This window comes from Pelodiscus sinensis, chromosome 2 (genome assembly GCF_049634645.1).
Source record: "Pelodiscus sinensis isolate JC-2024 chromosome 2, ASM4963464v1, whole genome shotgun sequence".
NCBI lineage: Eukaryota > Metazoa > Chordata > Testudines > Trionychidae > Pelodiscus > Pelodiscus sinensis.
This window is the reverse complement of record NC_134712.1, coordinates 10,311,331-10,330,734: the sequence shown is the minus strand read 5'-3', so window position 1 is coordinate 10,330,734 and position 19,404 is coordinate 10,311,331. Positions and strand designations below refer to the sequence as shown.

The following is a 19,404-nucleotide window of genomic DNA, read 5'->3' as shown; positions in this document are numbered from 1 at the left end:
GTACCTACTGTTTCTTAGGGAGATGGAGTTCTAGAATAATGTGAAACTCCCTTTGCACTGCTGGGGCTGTGTCTAGACTGCATCCCTTTTCCGTAAAAGGGATGCAAATTAGACATATTGCAATTGCAAATGAAGCGGGGATTTAAATCCTCCCCACTTCATTAGCATAACAATGGCTGCTGCTTTTTTTCCGGCTTTTTTAAGAGGGATAAGGGATCTTTTGGAAAAGGCTTTATTTTCCGAACGATCCGCATCTAGACTGGCGCTTTTTTCCAGCAAAGCTCCGAGCCAGAAAAAATCGGCAGCCATTTTTATGCTAATGAAGTGGGGGGGATTTAAATCCCCACTTCATTTGCAATTGCAATATGTCTAATTTGCATCCCTTTTACAGAAAAGGGTTGCAGTCTAGACACAGCCCTGTAGTGTGCCTCTGCACTGCAGAGTTAAAGCAGGATACTTACAGAGTTGTAGTAGTACCATTGTGTTACCTACAGACATATCCTCCCTCCGTATAGACCATGGACTCTGTGCTCTAGTATATTTTAATCAACTGTATCAGGCTGAAGCCCAAGTGGGCAGCCTAATAAAACAAAAGGCAGTCGTGGTATGTAACTTACAGGCAGGGGGAAGAAATACACATTAAAGCTGTGTCAGGCTTCATCCCAACTTTCTGTTTCACACCAATGTACAACTGCAAGAAACACACTCACAGGCAGGGTAGAAGAGAGCTGCTGAAGTCCTGTTCTTGTAGAGGGGTGACTGTGATTCATAAAGCTCCCCGACAGAAACAATACATAAAAACAGCCATGGGCTAAGGCTGCAGCTTTGCAGGGCTGGAGAGTGAGAGAGTGTAAATGCATGTTTGGAGCAGAGCACAAGCCCTTCCCTCTACAAGCAAGGGAGAGAGGATGAGGTAGATACTTGTCTGCACACACCTGTAGGGGGTTGCTGCCCAAATGCAAAGGGGGAGAAGTAAGCTGCAGTTACTTACCTCACAGCAAGAAAGGAATTGGGACTTTGTGTTATTATTTCTTCCAGGGTCAGGGCAGTTATGTGCTATCTCCCTCTGGGATGAACTTAGGGCTCACTGCATCCCCAGTGTAATAAATTACTCTTATTTGTATTATGTGACAGGGTCAGGCCAGAAGGGTACAAGAGAGTGATAGATTAGCCTCAGATTGAGGAAATCTCTGTTCTCGGGGTAAACTGGCAGGGGGTAGTCCAGAGCCAGTGAGAACTTGCTAGAATCAACCAGGGCATTTAAGCACCTAGCGATAATTAAGTGGCCTTGTAGAGTCAGGTGAGTCAAGCTGGAACACCTGGGGCCAGTTAAAGAACCAGTGGAGACTGGTTATAAAAAGAGCTTCTCTGCAGCTAGTTAGGGTTTGCAAGGAGTTAAGAGGTTGAGGGAGTGCTACAGAGAGTCTAAGAAGAGCAAGTATTGGCAGAGTCTAGTAGAAAGAGCCTAAGATCAGGGAAGTGTGGGGAAGTAGCCCTTGGATTTTATAGCTGTCTTACAGCTGGTGTTGGAGACTTTTATAGGTGCTGGAGCCCAGGTTCCCTCCAACACCCTCTTCCCCATTTTCTACTTGGGGAAAAGACTGGCTGGGGGAAAAAAGGGGGTTACCCAGCCTTATATCATTTGAAGGTCCACTGAGAAGCTCTATACCTCAGGCTGGCCAATAATGAGAATAACTTAACAACCAGCCAGCTGGTGCCCTAAGTGTGGTGCCTAAACTGAGGTCTGCTGTGGGCCACTGAGGCAAGCAATCCACCTGAAAGTTCAGGACCTACCAAGCTTTGAGGAGGAGCTTTGCCATAGTGCCTAGGATCCTTAGTTATGGATGAAGACACCCTGGCGCTAGATGCTGCATACGCAGACCCTGCCACAAGATGCTAAGTGAGATATTTGACTATTAACATCCCAACTCCTTTAGCTGAACTCTGCCTAGTCTTTACACAGGTGTTCATTCGACAGGAAAGAGATTTGCCTTTCTTCCATGACCCGTTTAAAGGCCTGGCCCAATTGCATCCCTTCCATTCAATCTATCTCATAACATATGGGACCAGAGATTTGTATTTTTATGATCTTTGCTTTTCAAGACACTATCACTGTGGAAGGCAGCCATCATCAAGTTAATGCTTTGAGTGAGGGAAACTGCACCTCAGAAGGAAAAATGAATCCCACCTTTTGGTAGGCAGATGTATTGGAAGAAGCTGTTTGACATCAGACATCAGAAAAAAATAAAAAAACCAAACTCCACATGCCTATGTGAGGAAGCATTTGCTAATGTAGTCATTAGGGTTTGCTTCCAAAACACCTTTCACTCATCATACAGAAAACAGTAGTCCTTAAAAGAAAAAAAAGAAAGAGTATATAATAAATGTTTTAGTGGACGGACAAATGATCTCATTTAAAAACTGAACAAAACTTTCCTACCTGCTCGGCTTAATTTCAAAATCCAGTGATGTCATTAGGAAAATAACAAGAAACTATTTGATCTCACATTTGCATAGCACTTTGTTTATTTCATCAACAGATGCAAGATAAAGGGAAGGATTTAGATGATCGTGTCTCCCTAGCTTTCCTTTTCTAGAGTTAGAATGGTCATTCATATCTTTGACCCTCCCTGGTCCTACAACTTGAGTGGTGTGGACCAGTTCTTGGGTCTGTATGTAGCACTTCTGTGGGTCTGCCTCACTGGGCCATTTTTCCGGACCAAGGCTCTTGTTTGTCATTTGCTAAACTCTTCTCCTGTCTTTTTTAAACCCTGGAATATGCAAGTCAGGGTTCTCAGGTTGGTAGGGAGTTCTGGCTCCTAGGTTATAGAAAGTCCTTTCTGATTGGCTAGCAGCCCCTCAAGCTGCTCATGAAGCAATTTGGCTAAAGCTATGTCTACACTCTACAGTTTTTAAGTCAGCGTGTGTGAACGTTGTTGGCACTTTTGTTGACAAAATAGTTCCGTCCCCAAAGAGGGGGTACCCCATTGTTGGCAGCAGACCGCTCCTGCTGACAAGGCAGCATTCATGCTTTCACTTGTCATGGCAAAACTTTCATGGGGGGCGGGTTTAAACACCCGTTAACAACAAAGATTGTATCAGTCAAGCACCAGTGTAGCCATAACCTCAGATTACAGCTCGCAAGCTGCAATCAAGAGAGCTGCAGCACTTTTTGCCTTTGAGCAAATCCTGGAAAGGTTATGTAAAACAATGCTTTTTAGTCAATGCCAACTCTTTGCAACTTGAAACAATGTAGTGTTTCCTCCACTTTATTTCTTATATTGAAGTACCCCCGCCCCTAACATGTTATCTATAAAAGTTGTGCGTGTGGCTTTTTTCTCTCTCAGCAGCTAGCTGAGCATGGAAACTGCCATGCAAGCAGAATGAAGAGCTGTCCCTCTGTGGGTTTTCTTTCACAACTTTCCTCCTCCTCCAAATCCCTATCAGTGGAATTTGTCCAGATTCAGTAACCAGGGCATGTAAGCGTAACCAATCTGCTTATCAACGGGCAACTCCAGCTATACATTTACTTACACATTTAAGTTACAAGGCAGGTCTCTGCTGCTTATTGATTTTACTCCACTAAAACAGATGACTTTGTTTAGTATTGAAAAAGGGAACATTTTTTCTGACACCAACCACTTGTTTAATAGTCTTGGAATAATCTATATTTCATTAAAATGATGACTTATTACACCCTTGCACTCCCCTGTCTTCTTAACTATTGATTTAAGGCAGTTTAACACTAGCATAGCATATAATAAATTGGCCTGAACTGGCAGCACTTTGTTATAAAGTCATTCTTCACTATATAAACACTGTGCTAGCATATATTAGAAGCTCTTCCTCAGATTTGTTTCCAAGAAAAGCTCCTTCCTACCGAAACAGATTCACTACATATTTTTTATAAGCCACATAAAACTTTTAGCTAAGTTGAAGGCACCACAATCAATATTCATAGCATGATTTATAGGAGAAGGAAGCATTCCACTAAATCCTGGCCATAAACCCAGTACCGTAAAGTATTTAGTACAGTAATCCATCTCGTGGATATTTTAAACTGGGCATTAATGGTGCTGAAAGTCGAGTGGCAGTGAATTACCTGCATTAGAGGGAGATAGTTAGGAACTTTATTAGCATAAATGAGTCAAACTTTTCTCAGCTTTTTACCCCTTTAATTCTGAATAAATGACATCCTGTTTTCAAATTTTTGTCCTCTCTTTTCAGTTGTTGGTACCACAATGCATTAAATCTGCCCTGGTAGAATTGATTCATCTTCATGTCGCTTATCATAGAATCATAGAATACTAAAACTGGCTCGAGAGGTCATCAACTCCAGTCTCTTGCCCTCATGGTAGGTTCAAGCACCAGTTAGATCGTGGTGGACAATAATTTTTGTAGGGGGGACGCTTTACAAATTTCAGAAATGTCCGCGGGCTGACTTGGAAGGGGCGAGGCCTCAGGTGGAAGGGGCGGAGCCTTGGATGGAAGAGGTGGGCCATGTGCTGTAAAAAGACACCAATATGTTTTTACACAACGAAGTAATTAAATGTTAATAATAATTAACTGCATACAACATTATCCACAGACTATCATAGAAAGCAACACTTGTAAAATTTGTAATAATAATACTAACATTTTGAGAACACTTGTAACGTGTAATAATAACAACACTAATACTAAATATAAGACACTGAAAATTAATAGTTAGTCCTGCCAGGAGTGCAGGGGACTAAACTAAATGATTTTGAGGCCCCTTTCCGACCCGTGATTCCATGAAATAGTATCAAAGTCCCTGTTTTTCCTTCCACCCACACTAAGTATATTCAGTTAGGTTTTATGAGTTACAGAAGATGCCCAGACTTGACTATAAAAATGGCATCTAGAGATTTTTATCAAAACCAGGTGTAAAGAGATTGGGCATTTAAAGCTATGTGTATGTGCTTTATTAATTCATTAAAATACACTCACCAAGTAAAACCACTAACCAGCCCAAACCAGATTTTTTTCTGCTGTGCTCCTGGGTAAGATAGTGCTGAGGAATTGAGAGCTATCCTGCCAGGAGTATTGCTAGGCCTGGGGTCTTTGCCCCCTGACTTCTGGCCAATAGAAGGGACCTGGAGCAGAGGGGAGAGTGCCAGGGGTTAGCCTACTCCCAGAGTTGTCTGGGATGGAGACTTAGATTTCATATCACAGGGCTCACAACTCTTTCTCCCTCCCCCCCCAACCTGTTGCCTGGCAGCTGCCCATCAGGCACAAGCCCTTTGAATGGAAGCAGTTGAAAGGGCTCAAGCCTCTGGGTAGATCCCAGGCCACCGGCCAGTGGGGCAGAGCTGTGAGCTCTTTTCAATTGCTTCTGTTTAAAGGGTTTGCGCCTGCCCCTTAAATAGAAGCAGTAGAAAGGGTTAGCAACAGATTAGAGGCTGGGTGAGCTGCGAGCCCTTTTAAGTGCTTCTATTTAAAGGGGTGGCACCTTCGCTAGCCTCAGGATTACTAACATTCTGTTTGCTTTTTTGACTGCCGTGGTACACAGCATGGATGTCTTCAGAGAACTCTCCACGATGACTTCAAGATCTCTTTCCTAAATTAGCCTCCATCATATTGTATGTATAGGTGGGGTTATTTTTTCCAATGTGCATTACTTTACATTTATCCACATGAAATTTCATTGGCCATTTTGTTGCCCAATCACTTAATTTGGTGAGATCTTTTTTAAGTTCTTCACAGTCTGCTTTGGTCTTAACTATCTTGAGCAGTTTAGAATCATCCGCAAACTTTGCTACCTCAATGTTTACCCCTTTCTCCAGATCATTTATGAATAAGTTGAATAGGTTTGGTCCCAGGCCTGACCTTTGGGGAACACCACTAGTTACCCCTCTCTATTCTCAAAATGTACCCTTTATTCCTACCCTTTGTTTCCTGTCTTTTAACCAGTTCCCTCTTCTCCCATGACAACTTATTTATGTATGAGCCTTTGGTGAGGGACTTTGCTGCAATTTAAGTCCATTGATTCTTATCAGAAGTTAGAGAATAATTTTTCTCCCTCCTCTTCATAACACATTTTTAGGTGCTTGAAAGTTGCTACTATGTACCCCATCAGTCTTTTCTTTACCAAACTAAACAAACCCAGTTTTTTCAGTCTTCTCTCATGGGTTATGTTTTCTAGACCTTTAATCATTTTTGTAGCTCTTCTCTGGACCCTCTCCAATTTCTCCTGAAATGTGGCACTCACAACTGGACATAATACTCCAACTGAGGCCTATTCAGTGCAGAGGAGAACAGAGTAGAGCAGTACTCCTTCCTAGACAGCCATGTTCCATTTTGTATTTGAGGAATGGGTATGTAAAAAGCAGTTCAGCGGTAGTTCAGATATTAGCAGTTACCAGATATAAACTAGCTTGCAAGCGGGTACTCCTGTGCCATGGCCCACTCTGCCTCAACTCACCTGAGAAAATGAAACCAGACACACTCGTATGCAGCCAATGTGCACACTGCTCAAGCATCAAAAAAGCAGCCTGGTTGGGGAAAGAGCGAATCTACGAATTTGTATTTGGTTAGCACTGCCAGATGATAGAGCCTGCTGTTTTTCTGTGAAGTAATCGAGATCACCTCATCTCTAATGGGAAGTCAGGGAAGGACTCTGGGATAGAATGCCAAATCCCACATAGAGCCAGAATGTGTTAATGAGAGCTTGCAGCCTCAGTCAGCTTTGTCCCATTTCAGTGAGGCTACGTCTACACTGGCATGAATTTCCGGAAATGCTTAAAACGGAACAGTTTTCCATTATAAGCATTTCCGGAAAAAGAGCGTCTACATTGGCAGGATGCTTTTCCGGAAAAGCGTCTGTGGCCAATGTAGACGTGCTTTTCCAGAAAAAAGCCCAGATCATCATTTTCGCAATCGGGGCTTTTTTGCGGAAAAGATTACTGTGCTGTCTACACTGGCCCTTTTCTGGAACAGTTTTCCAGAAAAAGGACTTTTGCCCGAGCGGGAGCAGCATAGTTTTTCCGGAAAAGCAGCTGATTTCTTACAGTAGATCATCAGTGCTTTTCCGGAAATTCAAGGGGCCAGTGTAGACAGCTCGCAGCTTATTCCGGAAAAGCGGCTACTTTTCCGGAATAAGTGGCCCAGTGTAGACACAGCCTCTGACAGTAGGAGGAAGATGGATTAACCCTGGCTCAGTTGGGGCTGCCCATGAAGGAGAGTAGACCATTGTCTCTCTGTGGGAGAAGGGTACCTGAAATCAGGGAGATGAGGTGGACTGCAGGCAGTCAGACAGTACCTTTTGCTTCCAGTTTGCTTTCTTTACAACTGGAAGATGTTCCTGGACTTGTTTTGTTTTTCTTCATTTCAATCATTGCTCTGGGGTAGGGCTGGGAAGGAAGGGTTCAGTAGGCAGACTGCCCTGGGGAGAGAGGACAACCCCAGCTCTTTCTCACCATAGCAGCTTGGGGCCAGGTGTGAAGCGCATCCTCATGAAAACTGCAGCTGCAAATACTCGCAGCCAGTGTAGACAGGTGGCCAGATTTTGCGCAAAAGCGGTCACTTCTGCGCTAAATCTTGCCAATGTAGAAGTAGCCCAAGTTCTTTCCTGCAGTCTTCACTCAAGCAAAAATGGCTAAAATCAAAGGCAGGATTTGGCCAGTTAATGGAACATTGTAAAATCAATACTCATGCCAGGTCTGAAAATTGCTTATCTACTATTGTAACAAGTAACAGCTAATATTAAAGAGAGAAAACTGTTTTTCTCCACGGCGGTTAGTTAGTTTCTCATGTATAGTCAGTCCTCCTCCTTCCTTTTCCTCCCACCCCCTGTTGCTTGTGTGGGACTTTTACACAGACACAGGGGATTGGATTACATGTTTTTAAACAGGGAAATGTAACTGCAAAACACAGCAATTGGCATGGGACCTCCGGGCAGGTGTAATACCCTAAACTGCTTTTGACTCTAGTTCTCAATCTCAGTGATGATGTCTCTTTAAGGTGGGTGACTATTATTGTTATTTCAATTTTCTAGATGGGAATATTTAAGTACAGAGATGTTAAGGGACTTGTTCAAACCATGTGAGTCAGAAATTAAACTGCGTATAGAAACTACTCTGTTTTATTCACCAGGTGAAGGCTTTCTTCTATACTGGTGAATTCTTCCGTTGTGAGGCAATTAAATATTATTTCCTCCAGCCAGTGCTGATGCTGATGAGTTTATCCCATTACATTTGCTTTTTTATTTATGTATGATTGTGCATTAAGTATAGTAAAATACTGTTCTATGCTGCACATAGTGTAACAGATGGTGAATAAAGTAAATACTACTGGGGAGGGGAGGGGGGGGAGTAAGTCAGTAAAAAAGAAAGGAAGCAGGTGCAGAACATTGCAACAGTAACTAAAGTGTCAACTAAGTAACATAGAGCCCATTTCAAGGATCATGAATTAAATAGGAGGGAGTACTATTCTGGATAAAATGTAATGATTTTTTTAAAGTTTTTTTTAATTTAAATTCAATACAGATCTATTTGTAATTAAATTGACACTATTTTAAGACCTGACGTTATAATCTAATAAAATAAATTAAATGCAAATAAAATGGTCCGTATTGGCTGCCAAGTTTTAAAGAAAGTGAAAACATTGAATTTATGGAAGTCACTGGCTAAACACCTAGAAGCAGAGCATAGTAATGTGCAGAACCAGCTTTTGATGGAAATAGTCTGTTCTGTGGGTTCAGAGACTACTTTCTTCATTTGTTCAGCTATTGAAGTTCAATAAGTAGTTCATTCAAAATTAACAAGCCACTTTTTTTTTAAAAAAACAAAAAACAGAAAAGTTTCTTCCAATCTATGAACTAAATCTAGGTGCGAGAGGATGAGATCCATTATTTCTAAAAACTCAAAGGAGATGGCAACCGTGAACAATCTGTTCCATTCCCTTAGGGATAATACTTCCTTTTTCTAATAAATCAATGTAAAAAATCCTTTTAATGTAAAAAAAACCCTTTTTGCCAATCATTTAAATCTTTCCAGCACCTCTAAGGTCATTTATACAGTTAAAAAATCATTAAAATGTTGATTTTATGCATTTTTAGCTGGACACAAATTATGAATAAAAAAATAATCCACTAAATAAGAAATGCATCATTCACCATTTTCTGAAATAAAAAAATGCAAAGAGTAAATCTAAAGAAATATATGTCAGATGATAAGTCACTTATATAAATATGTATAGCTATAGTGTTTTCTCCTGATTAGCAAAAAGAAGGCTGTATTTAGTTGTAAATGAACATGTTTTAATGGTTAACAGTGAAAGAGAATCAACATTTCTTTAGGAAAATAACCAAAAGTACAAATGCAAAGCTTGATTAAAACTGATTATTTAAATTAAGGTTTCCTGATTGCTGATTTAAATCATATTTAAAATTGTTGATTTAAACCACTCCTGTTAGGAATATGTCAGAGGAAACTGAATTGAGGCTAGGTAGAACCAGTTGGAAACAGACTGGTGGCAGCTTCATCCAGTGCATAACTGGAAGGAAAGTCTAGAACATCTACACAGCAGGGCTAAAGCCGAAATAATCTACTCAACTTGAGCTACGTCAATTTGTAGTTTAAGTTGAAATAGCTTATTTAGGTTTTTAACGCTGTCTACACAGCAGGAAGTCCAAGGGAGAGCCTCGTCCCTTACTCCTCGTACAATGAGGGTTACCGGAGTCAGAATAAGAAGTCCTCCAGCTCGACGTTATTTCAACATTATGTCGAAATAACTGCTTGTAGTGTGGACCCGGACTATATTATTTCGGAATAAAGTCAGTTATTCCAAAATAACGCTGCTATGTAGACATAACCTAGATGTCTAGTCCCCATAGAACTGGACGGCACCACATCAAGTCCAGACCTTTGCCTTCATGGCAGGACCAAGTACCGTATAGACCATCTCTGACCAGGGCTAGATTAACTCTTCTAAGGCTCCTAAGCTCAGGGTGGAGCCAAAAATAAGAGGCTCTGTTTGTGGGAAGGGGCGGCCAGCGAATGGGTTGGTTAAGTAGGGTCAGGTGCAAGAGTGGGCTGGGTACAGGGTCTGGGTGGGAGGACGGGTAAGGAAGGAGGTAGGTATAGCTCCTGGGTAGGCAATGTACCTCTGTGTGATCTTGCACTTGCAGTCACTACCCCCAGTGCTTCTATTGGCCATTATTTCCGTGATTTCCACCCACATAACAGAGTGCATGCTGAAAACAGCTTTGCATGTTGTCTTCGTTTCTGTGCATTAAAGTTCTTCCTACTTTTTAACCTCCCCAACATTCAGGAGGGAAAAAACAAACAGCCTCAGTCAAGGTGCCCTGCCTACGCTGCTCAGCATAACTGAGTCCTCCCACAGGTTCATTTAGTTTGTGCCCACTGGAAAGATGACTTTTTTTTCTAATCAAAGTATTGTACTCCTTCCAAAGACATTAGGCCTCCTGATAGAGAGCACGCTGAAACAATGAAACAACAAGGGCAAGACTGCTCAGTGCCAGGTAGTGAGAGTTTCTAAAGAAAGAGATTGAAATCTAACACGAGGTAGGACTTTCCAAGGATTCTCTCTTGTTCTCCCCTCCCCAACCCCATTTCAAATAGGGCCATTGATGCAGGACCGAGGACATGAATACATTTACTTTTCAGGGGTGGGGGGTCGTGTTTTTGCCTCTTGTCCTGTTTTCTATGTTTTGGAAATCTCGTCTGACTTGCATGTCAAATCCTCTTCCCCACAAAATCTTCGGCTGTCAACTTTCCCCCTCTCCCCCACTACAAAGTCTGCCCCCCCCACATCAACATCCACATCCTGCCACTCCGCTTCCTCTACTGTCGGTCAGCAGTGCTGGAGAACATTCCACCCCCATGCTTCCTCCAGCCCGCAGGCCTTCACTCCACATTCAGTGCTACCATATTCTGTGCCCATTCCCGCCACCACATCCCCAAAATCCAGTCCTCTTCTTTACCACCTTTGACTGCCTGCTCTGTTTCCCTTTCAGTGCATGATCCTCTTGACTTCTTGGAAGAAGAGATTTGCAAAAGGAATACCCTGATCTCTGTTATCTCCCTTCCTCCCTCTTTCAAACTCCCGCCCCTCTTCCTCATCACTGATGATGAGATTTCATTGCTCTAACCCAACCCCCAGGCTGTCTCCTCAGTCCTCCAGCTGTTTCCAGCAACTAAGTGCATTTTCTGGAAGCTGTGCTGCCTAGAGGACAATGCACTTAGTGCAGGAAGGTGGGGTTCTATTCCCAACTCTGCTACTTGTCCATGTGATGATCGTGGGCCAGTCACTTCCCCTCTTTGGGCTTTAGTTTCCCCTATCTGTAAAATGTGGATAATGCTAGTGGTCTCCCTTGTAAAGTGTTTTGAGGTCTACTGATGGATAGCGCTCACAGGCAACTGATGAAGGAGGGTTGGGGGGGGGGGACTGGCCATATGACTGACCCCAAGGCCTGGGGAAGGGCCAGGACAAACTCAGGCCCCACCTCTCCCTGCATTTTCCCTGGCTCGTTCCACCCTTGCCCTGCCTCTTTCCCCTCCTCCAAGCCATGACGCATGGGGAACTAGCAGGTGTGATGGTTGGTGCTGGCAGCAGGGGTCCGCCCCCCTGCACTCTCTGGCAGTGTTAGGGCAAACAAAGCAATGACCCCAGCTCGCTTTGCTCCCCTGGCTGCATCACTCCACTTCCCATGGTCAAGTGTGGGGTGGCTCCGCCTCTCTCTCAAGTGATGTGGCCATCGGAGCACCTGGAGCCCTTGCTCCACTTTACCCATCAGGCCAGTGAATGGGGGGCAGACCTCTCCTGCAGGTACCAGCCCTCCCTCCCCCCAGTCCTTCCACCAGCTGGTGGCCAGCCCCTTGTCCCTCCTGCCCACAGTGGTTTTTTTTTAGGGGGGGCACTGCATAAGATGTGGCTATAGCCCTTTCCCCACCTCATGAGATGAGAGCTGCCATTGTGCGAGGTGCTACACAAATGCACAACAAGAGCTTACCACTTCAAGAGAAAAGGCAGACAAAATATGGGACGGAAAACAATGGCACAGACAGGGCCGCAATAGAGCTTTCACCAATTTGGCAAAGCTTAACACCTTCACAGAGAAGTTCCACTAGAACCAGTTGAACATGGTTTCCTGCCATTTCACCCAGCAGGCTGCCTGGATGCTGGAAATCAAGAGCAACCTGCCAAGTACAATGGCCCAGAGCCCTGGGACTCCCAGAGTAATCTGAATCAACTACATTTTGAAATTCTTTGTTAAATGGAATTCCCTTTCCCCATCGCTCAGGGAAGAAACTTTCCAAGATCACACATGAGGCCTGGGAATAAAACTCAAGTCTCCTCACGCCTAATCTAGACTCCATCCATTAGACCACTCTGCTTCCCCCAAATCCCTCAGGTTCTTGTAACTTGACGCATTGTCTCCTCAGTTGCTACCCTTTCGATGATCAAGCAATAAAGAACGATCAGCTTCAGTTCATGGAATTTTTCAGATAACCCGAGATAGCTCAAATCATCCGTATTCTCTGTGATGTGTTGTAGTGGCCAGATTCTCTTTTACGAAATAGAGAGAAAAACGGACTGTTTCTGTATAGCAAAGAATGGAAGTAATGAAGGTTAAAGCAAATTATTAATCTTATGCTCAGCCAATCAAATTTTACAAGCCACATCATGACTGTGTCTGGATTGCCTATTACTCTGCATTTGTAGGAGTTATAATATAAAATGCCAATGGTGTGGAAAGAAAATATATTATAGAGAGACATGCCTTTCATTTCCTTGCACTGTGGCTATGCCTATCTGCTCATAACCAGGGTGTTGTTTAATATATTACCTGGGTACATCAAGGGTATCTGTAGAGGCCTCCTGACTTTGGCAGTAAACTTATCTACTACTCAGTTCTGTCCCATCTTGCTGGGAACAGGACAATTATTAAGAGTCATTAAATAGGAATAAAGGGCAATATATTCCTTTTAACCTGAAATGACCAGTGTATGTACATACACAAACTGCTAAATGCAAAGACTGATGTTGTCATATGACTGTCCTCTCTCTTTTTCAGGCTTCAAGGAGGACCATCTTATGTCCCTGAGGATGTGCTTTGTTCTCATACTACATGTGTTCCATATATGTGACATGGAAATACTATGTCTCTCATTGAGTAGCAGTGCCATGTTACATTTAAACTTCCTCTTCCTTTGTGAGTACAGAATTCTAATGAACAAGTTCCAGTATTCCTAATAAGGACAAAGTGTTATGATTAAAGTAATTTTTTACAGGGCCATTGCTCCCAGTAATAATAATATTTCACCCTTACGTGATTGAAAAACAACTGTGAAATCAACTAAGTCCTTTTTGCAGATGGAAAAATGAAGATGCAGAGTAGTTAGGAAAATAGCAACAGAACATACCAAAAGGAGTGACAGAAATTAAAAAGGAATGCAAGAGCTCCAGGTCTGTGTTGCATACATTTGACAATGCTAAATGAAAACAAAGACCATAGTCAAAGCCATTGAGGACCAGAACAGGGCTCTGGCTATGTCTTTCCTACTGATTCAGCTCTGGGATTCAGACACAGGATGGATCAGCTGAGAAGAGAAATTATAGGCACTACACTAAGGCTATGTCCACATTAGGAAGTTATTTCGAAATAACTATTTCAAAATAAACTACTCCTCTTCACAATCAGGAATTAGTATTTCAAAATAACAAGCCTTGGCCTTCAGCTATGCAAGTAATATAACTGGAGTTTCGTATCTTAATTTGACGTTGTCACATAGTGTAGACATACCCTAAATCAACAACCAACATGAGACTAAAGTGAATGAGATCCACAGGAGATTAGATCTCATCTCCAGTTGTGGCGAACCCTATGGCTTGAGGAGAAGGAGATATAAAACTTCCCCGAATTCTCTGGGGCAGTCCTTCCTCACTCCTTCTGATAGCTGTCTGAAATCATGAAGCATGAGTTTTCAGAGCATAGATTAGTTTCACACATACAAAATGGGAAGTGACTGTCTAGGAAGGAATACTGCAGAAAGTGGACCACAAGCTAAATATGAGTCAACAGCATGACGCTGTTGCCAAAAAAAAAGCAGCAAATATCATTCTGGGATATTATTAACAGTTGTGTTGGAAGCAAGACATGAGAAGTAATTATTCTGCTCTAGACTACACTGATTAGGCCTCAGCTGGAGTATCATGTCCAGGTTTGGGCACCATATTTCAGGAAAGGTGTAGACACATTGCAGAAGGCCCAGAGTAAGGATGTTAAGGACTAGTTGACTAGTTGATTATCCGATAAGCAAAAGCTTATTGGATAGTTGAGTCAATTAGTTGTCCCCCCCCACCCCTTTCTACCCCTATCAGATAGAGGTAACAAAAGGGGGGGAGAAGGAGTACTTCAAAGCGGCAGTGCCTCACAGCTGAGCCAGGGATCAGCTATGTGGCTGCTGCTTTGAAACCCCAAGGCAGTGTTTCAAAGGGGTAGCCACCACGCAGTTGAACCGCAGCTCAGCTATGTGGCGCTGCCCCTTTAAAACGCTGTGGAACCCCAGATTCCATGAGGCATTTCCCCAGTTTCAAAGGCGCAACGCTGCACAGCAGAGCCCGGTATCAAAGAAGCAACGCAGTGGACTCTTGTACATTTCCAAGCTGGCATCCACGTGCAGCCCAGAGTCAGCGGGACTTCTGCATTCCTCCTTTGAAATGTACAAGAGCCCCAGCGGACGTGCCTGTTGGGTAGTCGATGGAAATTCCATCGACAACTTGACTAATCAATTAACCGCAATTTAACATCCTTAGTCCAGAGAAGAGCAACACAAATAATTAAGTATCAGAGGGGTAGCCGTGTTAGTCTGGATCTGCAAAAGCGACAAGGAATCCTGTAGCACCTTATAGACTAAGAGATGTATTGGAGCATAAGCTTTCATGGGCAAAACCCCATTTTTTCAGATGCAACTGACAAAGTGGGTCTTTGTCCATGAAAGCTTCTGCTCCAATACATCTGTAAGTCTATAAGGTGCTACAGGACTCCTTGTCACACAAATAATAAAAAGACTTGAAAACATGACCTGTGAGGGAAGATTGAAAGAACTGGGTTTGTTTAGTCTGGAAAAGAGATGACTGAGAGTGGAAATGATAACAGCTTTCAAGTACCAAAAGGGTTATTACAAGGAGAAGGAAGAAAAATTGTTCCTTTTTAACATCTGCTGATAGGACAAGAAGTAGTGGTCTTAAATTGCAGCATTTTGAATTTTCTATCCTTCAAAGTACTTGTAACCACTGCCAGCTTGGTGTCACCCATACACTTTCTAAGTGTGCCCTCTGTGCCATTGTGTAAATTATTGATGAAAATGTGACGGAGTGAGGTCACAGAAGACCCCTTGGGGGTGCTTCTCAGAGTGCTGACAAAGCCACTGGTGCTCACCTTCTTGCCCTCTGGGGCTTCTCACTATCCTGTCCTGCTGGGCCAGCTCAGCTGGTCTCCTCCAGCCAAGGCACAGAGCCGAGATCACAGCCCCTCCTCCTTCCCGCAAGGACCAGTACAGACATTAAAATTCTTCAGGTCCGAGGAAAACATAGTGGATTTCACTCCCCAGATGGGATCAGAACCCTAAATGAATTATTTAAGTAAACCCTCTTTAGCGATTAAAGAAGGATGTACACACTGATTGCTCTCCAGATAACAGTTATTTACAGTGGACTTGATAGTAAGTAAAAGTGATTTTATTAAGTACAAGCAGTAGGATTTAAGTGGTTGTGAGAACAGGTAGAGCAAAATAGATTACGAATTTAAAATAACAGACAAGGCTTAGCTAATTCTAACACTAAAATCTTATTTCAAACTCACCCTAAAACTGTTCTTATTCCAGCTAAGCCTCCAAAACTAGGGAAATCTCCTATTCCCTGGGGTCCTTAGTTATCCTCCTGGGTGTGCCACACCAGCCAAAGACAAAGAAACTGCTAGCTACCCATTGTTTCATAGATTCCCTCTTTGAGCGGGAATTCTTTTTCTACATTCCACCCTTATATGGGAAGGTACCTGGCCAGCCCTACCAGTTAGGGAGGTCACATGCCTTCCTAGGATCAACCACAGCCAAGATTTAAAGGACAAAAGGGGCTGTTTACAGGTGACCAGACCTTGAGGGAAACACCTTGATGGCTTGCATTTGCACTTTTAACCTATAAACCATTCCATACTCCATATATCTAATTTTACATGCAAGAATGATACATAGACCAAAATAAATTATGCAGATCCTGCGGATTATGACATTAAGATTGATAGGTTACATGAGATATTTTGTCCAAAGCATCTTTGAGTTATTCATATTTGTGTCTATAAGTCCATTTCATAAAGCATGGGAGGGTCCGTCACAGAAAATAATTAACAGAATCAGAACCAGAACTGATCCCCTCGGTACACCACTCATGATGCCTTTCCAGCATGACAGTGAACCTTTGAAGACTGGTCTGTAAGGGTGTGTCTACACTGTACCGTTATTCCAAGAAAACTAGCGTTATTTCGAAATAACAAAGCTAGTATCTACACAGCAATTCCATTATTTCAAAATAATGTTGAAATAATGGACAGCTTATTCCAAAATCTGTAAACCTCATTCTACAAGGAATAACACCTGTTCCAAAATAGCATGTATGGACGCTCCACTGCTACTATTTCAAAATAGCCCCTCACCAGGGCCATTCTAAGTTATTCTTCCCCAGTGCCTCCTGGGGCTCTAAATCGAGATAGCACGTCCACATTAGGGAAGCCTGCCTCGGACTAATTTTGAGGTTTCTCTGCAGTGTAGACGTGCTATTTCAAAATAAGCTATTTTGGACTAATCATTTTGGAATAGTTTATTTCAAAATAAGCGTATAGTGTAGACGTACCCTTATTATGTAGATTGTCCTTATTTCTCTTTTTACAGGAGGGCACTATATTTGCCCATTTCCAGTCTTCTGAAATCTCTCCCGTCTTCCATGACTTTTCAGAGATAATATCTAATGGTTCAGATTATTTCCTCAGTTAGCTCCTTGAGTATTTTAGGATGCATTTCATTGAGCCCTGGTGACTTGAAGACACCATTGATGTGCACAGTTTCCAAAAATACCTGTATCACAATGACACAGCATTTTTTTCAGCTTTAACTGCCTATTTGTTCAGTTAAAGACAATTTGTGAGACCTGTAGTAACACCTCTGGTTTACTGCAACAGGTTAATTTGAAACTATTTAATTGTCAGTCTAGACAGCAACATCCAAAGGAATCTGAGGATGTTCACATTGTCTGTTTCTGAGAATATCTTAAACAAGATTTGAAAGAGCATCTTCAAAAAGCATCATTAATTGCTAAATGAAACAAACTGAAGTGGAAAAGTCAGCAAAAGGCTAAACTATAGAGCATCTGCTAGTATGGGAAAAATTATATCAGATTATTTGATAGAAAATAAAGTGGATTTCAATGTATTTAATCACCTTGCCCAAATTATTTTTAGTGTATATTATATTTCATTGATTTAGCTCTCTCTGTTTTGCAGTAGCTTGTATTATGATCATGCTATATTTTGTCTCCCGTGTATACGCTCTATAAACACATTCTACTTCCTAAATGATTTTCTTTATACAAAACAAAAGCTTTTTAAATGGAGAAATGTGAAAATGTATTATATTTATTATGTTTGACAGGTTTTCCCAAATTACTACATTCCTCCTCATTTCCAATGTGTTGTGATTTTATACCAATCAGATATGCCTCCCTTTAAGAAGTGTCCTTATTTCAAACATCAGACTACACACAATATGATTGTAAACTCTGCAGTGTTACACTACACAGTCTGTACAGACTGTAACCTCACCGCTCTATGTTGTATGCTTAGCTGTGCCATCAGAGTTAGGACAGGAAACTAATGCGTGGGCTATCATCTTTGGTTAGATTTGATGCAACTCATTGAAATTCATTTCCTGAGCCTGGACACGGGGCCATGGTAAGTGGTGCCGGTATTTGGATAGCTGTCCCTCTTCCCTACCAACCTACTTCCCTAGCATAATTGTAGTCACCACTATGGTGCTAAAGATGCCGTCTTTCACTCAGGGACTCTCACCACTAGGGGGCACTACAAGGCCCACAGCATAGTTCACAAGAGTGAAGAACCTCAGTATCCTGCCCATGTTTATCCGGGGGGGCATCTCATTCTTCTTCCTCTTTGCAATTTTTGCATTTGTGCAATGGTCAAGACATGTTCTGCCTAGACAAAATTGCTTTTTGATGGCAGAGTAAGTGATCCCGGGGGTAGGTTATTTTTTGCTTTTTTTGCCATTGTCTTTGGAAGCCTATGAGAATAAATTCCAGATGGTAAAGCCTTTGTGATAGGAACTGTCTTTTTGGTTCTGTGCTTATCCAGTGCCTAGCAAAATGAGGTATTGATCCATGTTTAGGGCCTCTCAGCGTGCTACAGTCATACAGGTTGAACTTCTGTGGTCTGGGACTCTCTGGTCCAGCAACATCCATGGTCTGCCAGAGAGCCCCCATCACAGATGTTTGCCAGCAGCTGGGAGTTCAGCTGATCTGGCAGAAGGCAGCAAGCAGGGGCAATGGCCAGGGGTCAGGGAGCCCAGCTAGCAGGCCGGCAGGCATAGCAAGGCTGGGCAGGGAGCCTCACTATCTAGAGTAGAGCCCCGGTAGCTGGGAGTGGAAGCCACCACCAGCTATGGGCAGACAGCCCCTCTGGCTAGATGCAGAGAGCCCCAGTGACAAGTGGGGCTGTGGCCAGAAAGGAGCTGAGGGCAGCATACTAGCTGGGTCAGTGGCCAGGAGCGTAGCCTCAGCAGAGCATGAGGCCTGACCTCCCCTGCTCCAGGGGACCAGAGAGACCCAACTAAATAAAAAACAAGTCATCTTACCGTTCACCCACTTCTGCTTGGCCTGTTTCTCCACCTTCCTTGCCCCAGCTGCTTCAAGAAACTTTATTCACTCAGTCTGCAATCAAGTCAGTTTCCACTTGTCTCTTATCTCCTACCACCTAGGAAAGTCTGTTATTGCTGGTGGCTCAATGGACATGCTTTGAGGCAGATTGCTCTCCACTCTACATTGGCTGCCAGGAAGATGAACAGGGTTTTTGTTTAGCGGTGTAAAGCCAGACTTAAGAATATACAACAGTGAGCTAGTCTATTTTGAGGAGACATGTGCTCAAATCCACGGCATCAAGTTTGCTTCTTTCCAGATTGTTATCAAACTGTAAACATTACAGTGCATTTAATTAATTAGATGGTACCATAAGAAAGGATTAAAAAATGTACTGCCCTTATCTAAGTGAACCTCTCCAGACCTCTTTTGCCTTATGGACTGTGTAAGCAAAACTGGCTAGACAACAAACAAATTATTTTAGCACTGCTGATGTTGTGA

The 19,404-nt window shown here is 42.7% G+C and overlaps 1 long non-coding RNA gene across 2 annotated transcripts in view; it reads left to right on the top strand.

The window, feature by feature from the left end:
* The window catches only part of LOC112545871 (uncharacterized), a 231,234-nt gene extending 216,351 nt beyond the window's left edge, over nt 1–14,883 (top strand). For both annotated transcript variants that reach the window (XR_012900884.1, XR_012900885.1), the window contains exon 4: nt 13,061–14,883. This is a non-coding gene — a long non-coding RNA (uncharacterized LOC112545871). The remainder of the gene's footprint in view (nt 1–13,060) is intronic.
* Nucleotides 14,884–19,404: the final 4,521 nt, after the last annotated feature.